General features: G+C 39.9%; 1 long non-coding RNA gene across 1 annotated transcript; it reads right to left on the bottom strand.

Moving 5' to 3' along the window:
* Nucleotides 1-2866: 2866 nt before the first annotated feature.
* Nucleotides 2867-7384, bottom strand: LOC126756613 (uncharacterized). The gene is made up of 3 exons (XR_007666612.1): nucleotides 7319-7384; nucleotides 3525-3952; nucleotides 2867-3457 (listed from the first exon to the last, which is right to left on the bottom strand). It is a non-coding gene; the product is annotated as an uncharacterized LOC126756613 (long non-coding RNA).
* Between the last annotated feature and the right edge of the window lie 953 nt (nucleotides 7385-8337).

Here is an 8337-nt window from a genome sequence, read left to right as displayed (position 1 = left end):
GTTAAAAAATAACTAGTATTTATATAATCATAGCGTTTAAGGCAATGAGAACTTGGCAACATTGTTTTATTGATAAATTTACAAAAAAGACTCATTGGTCAGCGCAGAAAAAGCCTGCGTAAAATTAGTAAAACGGGAATTACTCGCGTAGTAACCGAGTGTAAAAGTATCGGAAAGTTATAGTTTTATTTTTTTTTTTTAGGAGTTGCAATTTTAAAAGATTTTTGTTTGATTCAGTTCGAAATTTAATTCAGGGGTCGAATCGTTACATCCGTGCACGGATCGGCAAACATACGAAAGAAAATTACGTGATACGTCAATCGTATGCGGTGATTGGCATTATACATACATACATACGATAGCAAACGGATCGTTATGTATTTTCAATTCACAATAGTTTTTAAATTCCAAATTGCTTTGGATCGTATTTTTAGATCACAATAGATGTGGAACTGTCAAAATTGTTGCGAAATTTTCAATAAACTAACAAAAGCTAATTAAATATTAAAATGGATCCAACTTTGTTTTTTTATTTGAGCTCTAGTGAAAGTGATGGGGATAAAAGAATAGTGCGGAGATAGCTAAGAGATCGTAGCAATATCGTAGGTATAAAAAACAAAAAATTTTTAATCCTCATTAACAACATTTGGTACATAGATGTATCGTTGAACAAAGCATTTTAATCTTAAAAAGACGGTGGGGAATTTTAGGATATGGCAAGAGAGGAAAGTATCGCCCCACAAAAGTGGAAGATTTGCTAACGTTTGTGAGGCATACGTAACATCTGCATAAAATTTACATTAAGTAGCGACCCTCAAAATTGCTATTCTTTCTTGCCTCTTTGGTTGTGTTTAAAATTAAGTTAAGAAACTAATTGAGTCTAGAACCTATGATACCAGTTAATAAGATACAAATTTGATTGTAAGCCACTCGATTTCGTCAAACAATGATTGTAAAATTCTTTCACAACATTTCTTTATATATAGTTTCGCCAACACCTGAAGGTATTTCCCCGGCTGTAATCTACTCAATTATTCGGTTATAACCGAATTAACAACAGCCTTCTCCTTTTTGCTATGTGGCGTCAATTGGAGATTCCAAGCGAAGCCAGGTTCTTCTCCACCTGGTCCTTCTAACGGAGTGGAGCTCTTCCTCTTCCTCTGCTTCTCCCGGCAGCAGAGAAGCGGTCTCTGAGTAGGAGCAGGGGCAGCAACCCTTCTCCTAACAATGCACGACGCGCAGGTGCTAACGCAGCGTCTGCAACCAGACGCAGAAATCGGAGGCGCCGACGAGCCAACGCAGCCTCGTCGGAGCCACGGAGCAGCGAAAGGCCGGCACCTCAAGATGCACCCAGTCGGTCCGAGAAGAGGAAAAGCGGCCAGATAACTCCTCAGGAACCACCAAGCTCGAAGAGGATTAGAGAAGACGAACCACAGGAGGTAGGTAAAAGACGCTCCAACCCAAACCCGCCGCCGGCGAAGACTATACGTCGCAAGTACTCGGAGGTCTTAAGAAGAATCCGGATGGCGGTAGTGCCCCGCAACTACCCGGCGGAAGTCCTGAGATCTAAAGAGCAGACGGCTCTTCAAGACTGCCTAGTAAATGCGCTATTCATGGGAGATGGATACACCGACTTCTTCAACGGTATTTATTTTAAAGAAGGAATGCTACTGGTCGACTGTCAAGACGAGAAGTCGGCCACCACCTGACTAACTGTGATCACGCCAAAGTTGGAGGGTTGGAAGAGTTCGGTCCTATGTGTAAAGAGAGGTGAAGACATACCACAATTGCACAACATGACGGTATTCTTTCCCGGGAGTGCGGATAAGACATACGACTTCGCGCTTGGTTTAGTAAGGAACCAAAACGAGGGCTTAAGTACCTCGGCATGGAAGGTGGTAGCAAGCAACGTTGAGGGGTCAGGGTGGAACCTCAACATTATTCAGCAAGGTGGTGATGCGGCCATGGAGGCCCAAGGCAACGCCTACGGTGAGCCAGGAGACTGTGACGGGGACGACCGAATTACCGACTCGATCCGAAGCCAGCTGCTGCTGTGGTTTCAGGAGAGCGACACGAGTCCCCCAACGACACCATCTCGGCTGGGCAGGTTGAAATCAATGCCGCTGATGAAGGAAAGCGCTATGAGTTTCCTAATGAGCAGGATGGTACGCTACCATCCACTCAAGAGCTCCTGGAAGGGCTGTACATGCAGGTTGATGAAGATGACGGGGACGAAGACCTGTCTCTCATCTAGCCGATACTGTGAACTCCAGCGCCGACATAGAAGTTGCCCAGGTGAACCTGCATCATGCGACGGCAGCCTCGGCTATCATCGCGAAGAGGTTCATTTCGGATAACCTGGGCATCCTCTTAATCCAGGAACCATGAGTGTATAAAAGGAGAGGTAAAAGGCTTCAATTCGAGAAACAACAAGGTAATCTGGGATCTCTCTAGCGAGAGACCTCGTTCTTGTGTAGTCGTTAGAGCCGATATAGACTTTTTCTGTATTTCAGCGTTTCCAGCAGGATCTGGTGGCGGTAAAGGTGAAGGACAGGGAAGGTTCAGACTTCGTCCTTGCATCCGCCTACTTTCCAGACCACAGCAATATATTACATATACGGCCTGTTATGCGCTATAGAGTTTGCAAACCATCGATAGTTGCAAACATCGACTGCTGCAACCATCGATAGTGAGCGATAGTATGATCACTTACCATCGATAGTATGAGTTCTTCTTCTTACAAGGGAAATCAATGAAAATCAAATCTAAGTTATTACGCACACTATAGCAAAAAACAAAAATTATAATTGCAATTATTATTTATTTCTCATTAATTCAATAGTTTTCATTACAGAAAATTAGCATATTAACATTTTTTTGATTTTAAGCGCGTTCGCCGGTTTGTAATCAAGCTTCCTAAAAATGCGCTCCAATTCCACAGATGTTGCTGGAATACATAAAGACTTAGGCACACAATCTTTTATTGTATTGAATTCAGCGCCTGCAGACTAAAAGTACATACAATTGATCAGATCTTAGAATGTTTACCTTCTTAATTATAATTACAACTTCCAAAAAAGAAGTGGATCTGCACTGCTCTTAATGTTGGCCCTTTCATAATATTGCCTCAGCATTATTATGCTATCTTAACGTGAAGTTTTTACTGCAAAGATGATGATGATCATTCATGGTGCAGTCCGCACTGTGAATTATTTTCTCACGTAAAGATGCCACTTCCTGCTCTAAGCAAATAACAGATTTTTGTGTATTAGTCTCAGACTCGAAACCTTCTTTTTTTGAAACGAGGGTCGAGTAATGTACCCATCCGCGATGGTGTTTTCGTTTCAAATGTAGATATTTTTCTTGTTACTCCACAAAACAAATCTGCGCACGAAATTGTGGCTTCAGATGATGCTTTAACCCATAGGTCAAAGGAATCATCAGCGATGTTGTCACACTTATTTCCAGAAATAGAAATTATATAAATTAGTTTGTAGAACTTAAACACTTATTATAGTTTTTACCTTTTCTGTTGCTTTCTGAAATATTTCTAACAAACTTAGTATCTCAGACAAAACGGATATTTCATCCGCTGCAAGTGGTGCGGGAGCTTTCTTAGTTTCCAAAGGCACCTGCGACATGGCATCTTTGGTAGCTATTATACATTTAATCGTAAAATAAGTACTATTCCTTCGAGTTGGTGTTTCTTGCAGCAAACTATACGGCTTCTCAGTAATTTCTCATACGCTATCGTGCTATTTCTAAAATATGTCACTATTCCTTTACAATTTCTTAAAATTATTTGAAGTACAAGTACATATGTATATTTGTGACGATGTTGAATGGCTGAAAATCGTGGGAAACCAATCCAGCCAATGCGGGATCAATGTCCGCTTTCCTTTTCAAATGTTCTTCATAATGTATGACACGTTTATAATAAGAATCCGCCGACCTAAATAAAGAACAATTAAATTAACTGCTCACTTGTTTTATAAAAGAACGATTTTTTTAGCTACCTTTCAAAATATGTGAAAAAATTGCTATAATTATATTGGATTATTAAATAAAATTCCGTCCCGAAAAGGTTAATATGTTTCATGAGTGCTTTGAAAATTTCTTTCATACAATAGTCATTTCAGTTAGCGTTTTGTTCTTATGTTTTAATACTTATTAATTTTTTTCAAAGTACTCCGTTTAAATGAAAAGTAAAATTTTAAAAATATAAGATGTGGAAGGTGGAGGATGGAGTCATGCGTTCACGCAAGTGAGGAAAGTTCTCTGATTGTCATTCACTTGGGAAAGGCCGGAACTTATGAACACCTGTGAGAAGATGGGCAAAGAAGGTATATGTGCCAAAACAGTCGGTAAATTCAGCCTCCATGAAGAAATATCCCCAATGGGTTGATGAGGATGGGGAAGAAAACAGACTGCCTACTTCGCAACGTTACAATTGACCACAACACGTGTGGGATGGAATAGATACCGAGAGTTGAAGAGAGAAGCGAGACGCATTTGCAGACAAAAAAAAAAGAGATACCGACATGCGTGAGTATGAAGAGTTGGACAAGCTGGCCGACAGGAGTAAAGAATACTCTTGTAGAACTTCCAGAAGTTATTTAGTAACCGATGCCCAGATCATACTGAAATTATGGAGGGAACACTTTTCCAGCCTGCTGAATGACAGTGAAAGCATAACGCCCGGAGGTGTCGAACCCGATTCCCAAATCGATGACGATGGAGCAGACGTTCGGTTGCTTGACCATGAAGAAGTTCGAATAGCATTTACCTGTCTGAAGAACAACAAAACGGCGGGGCCGATGGATTGCCGGCCGAGCTATTCAAACACGGCGGCGAAGAACTGATAAGGAGCATGCATCAGCTTCTTTGTAAAATATGGTCGGACGAAAGCATACCCAACGATTGGAATTTAAAAGTGCTCTGCTCAATCCATAAAAAGTGAGGCTCCACAATCTGACCCAAGCTACCGTGGGATAAGCCTTCTCAATATCGCATACAAGGTTCTATCGAGCGTATTGTGTGAAAGACTAAAGCCCCCCGTCAATAAACTGATTCAACCTTACCAGTGTGGTTTTAGGGCTGGCAAATCAACAACTGACTAGATATTCACCATGCGCCAAATCTTGGAAAAGACCCTTGAAAAGAGGATCAACACTCACCACCTCTTCGTCGATTTTAAAGCTGCTTTTGACAGCGCGAAAAAGAGCAGACAGAATAAGGAAGCAAAGCAAATGGGTCTTGGCAGTGAACGAGGAAAAGACGAAATACTTCCTGCTTCGAACTCGTAGATAATTTCGTCTATCTTGGAACCAGTATTTACACCAGCAACAATCTCAGCTTCGAAATCCAACGCAGAATAGCTCTAGCCAACAGGAGCTACTTTGGACTGAGTAGGCAATTGAGAGTAAAGTCCTCTCTCGACGAACAAAGACCAAACTCTACAAGTCACTCATTATTCCCGTCCTGCTCTATGGTGCAGAGGCATGGACGATGACAACATCTGATGAGTCCACGTTACGAGTTTTCAAGAGAAAGGTTCTACGGAAGATTTATGGTCATTTGCGCATTGGCAACGGTGAATATCGCATTCGATAGATCGATGAGCTGTACGTGTTATATGACGACATTGACATAGTGCAGCGAATTAAGCGACAGCGGCTACGCTGGCTAGGCCATGTTGTCGAAGAGGAAGACCTCCATTCCGTTGGAGAGATCAGGTGGATAAGGACTTGGTATCTCGAATTGGCGCCAAATTGCTAATAGAAGAAACGATTGGCGCGCTGTTGTTAACTCGGTTATAACCGCGTAAGCGGTGTCTACACCATTAAAGAAGAAGAACATGTGGAGTCTATCAGTGCTGTGCCTCTTGGATTGTATTTGATAGCAAACTCGATATGGAAACTGAACAATTGGAGTATTTTTATAAGAAAAGTTTCTTATTTGATTATTATCAATGTCAATTGGACTATTATCAATATTACTACAATATCTAATAAATCAGTCCACCGTAGAATATAGCTTCCATACAAACCGACCGATATTCGAGTTTGTATTCCTCTTTAACACATCGGTATTTGGAAAACTGCTGACGGTAAATATGATCATAGCTGAAAAGTATCTGCCAGAGGAACTATTGACCCGAATTTGTTCGATTTAAGCACTTGCTACCATAAAACTATTTTTGCTTTTAATTTCAATAATATAAAGTTGAACTTCCCTATCTCGAATCACCATAATCCACAGAAAATCTTCGATTTGGTGAAAACGAGTTATAGAAGTTTTTATTAAAACATAAAATTTTTTTAAAAAGTTGTAAAATATAGATTTATTTATTTACTTTACATACAGCTTTTTGCTTCTGTACATAAATCATGTACTCGTATTCTTTTGTGTCCGTTCTTTTCGAATGTAACTTTATTAGTCAATACCAATTCCCAATCCTTACAGGTAAGATATTAACATATAGGAGCTTAAAACTAATACAAATGTATATTGTTTTTGTAATAATATTATGAGTGGCGTAGGCACAACTTCAGGCGCCCGGGGCCAAAGATGTTCTGCCGCCCCCTTTATCTACCTAAGTACCTGCAAGTTTCATGAGGTTGTTCGAACAAAAGTGAATTTTTACAAAATATCTTCGATATTAAGTATATAAAATTTAGGAACTAGAAGCCACGCAAATTCCGAAGTTCCAAATTTCTCACAATACGGTTTTTGAGGAAATTGATAGTAAATTTACAAGACATGTTAATAAAAGCCATAGAAAAAACCCATTGTTGCCCTATATCTTGTACACTTTTGACACAATGCAGGAATTTTTGCCCGAATTGGAGTTTTTAAATACCATTTTTTGAAAATTTGGAGAAATAAAAGTATTTGTTACATTCAAAGCATAAGGTAACTGTGAGAGTGACACGTTAATTTATAATAAATTTCTATAGTATTTTTCTGAATATTAAAAAACAGCGAAGATCGTTTTGCCGCCCCCAAGACGTTGCGCCCGGGGCGACGGCCCCCTTCGCCTCCCCCTAGCTACGCCACTGCATTTTTTACTGCATTAGATCGGTGAAATTAAACACTCATTAAGAAATTGTCTTATACATAAGTAGTTATGTATATTGCGAATTATACTTTTCGGACTAGATCCATTTTGTCAAGAATTTGAAGTTGTAAGCTAAGCTTATCACTGCAGTTACAACTTATGTATGTACTTATGCCCGTTCCAATATTTATTAAAAGTACACTACTGATGCACTCGGTTCTTATAAATGTTAACAATTCCCGTTAAAATAATATTTACCACTGAAGTAAACAATACGAAAACTACTTGAATTATTGTAACCGAAACGGAGCGTTGATGTTTATTTATCAAATCATTGAACATGACGAAAACCGAATATGACATTTATTTAATTCATGCCCATGATTTTCAACGCGCTGTGTAATTGATAAACATCTCCCCCAGTCATAGCTTCACATACATACATACATATGTATGTATGTACATATGTAAGTACGAATATGAAGGTGTTTGTGTTTGTACCCATAAACACTCGAATGCATACATACGAGCACAAATATGACCCTCACGGAAACTCGGATACAAAGCTTGGCGAGTGGCTCATGTAACAAAACACAATGGGAATTAAAAGGGTGGTGGTGACAGAAAACCCGTAGGCTTTTTTGTCAAACCTTCTGGTGGCTAGTGCGATTTGCTCGGGGGTTGCTTAGTAGCGAAATTATACTTGCCAACGAAATGCCTAGTGAACAAGTAGGTCCTGTTTCAATGGGGGAGGACAACACAAAGCACTGTGAGACAAAGCAACTTTAGTATAGGCTTATGTACATATGTATATGTACATATATGTATGTGCTTGTAGTTATGAATTAAGATGTCAAAAAGCAGCAAGCTTTTACAGTGGCGAGCCGTGAATTAAACGACCCTGTAATGTCTTCTTGACGCGGATGTCATTTGAGCAAATAACAATAAGGCACAGTTACACGCATATCAAAAGAATTTAAGATGATTATCACAGCAATGAGCACAAATATTGCCGACACATGTATCCGTTTATTTGCCATGCATTTTTTCTTACAACGCCACAAGTGCTCGGCCCATATTTCATACTCCCCATGAGAGTTGTACTACTGTTCGGCAATCATTATCACTGCTACTCGTACAACTACTTGCCAGTAATGCTTACCATATCCCACACCCCCTTAGCATTCAGCAGAATGCTGAAGGGTTTTAGTGTAGTAACGGATATTTGGATTCCGCATAATATGTATGCAGACGGCCAAAGCGGTTTACACCGAGCA

The sequence above is a fragment of the Bactrocera neohumeralis genome, chromosome 4 (assembly GCF_024586455.1).
Source record: "Bactrocera neohumeralis isolate Rockhampton chromosome 4, APGP_CSIRO_Bneo_wtdbg2-racon-allhic-juicebox.fasta_v2, whole genome shotgun sequence".
NCBI lineage: Eukaryota > Metazoa > Arthropoda > Insecta > Diptera > Tephritidae > Bactrocera > Bactrocera neohumeralis.
The sequence above is the reverse complement of the archived record's forward strand: the minus strand, read 5'-3'. Positions and strand labels throughout refer to the sequence as shown.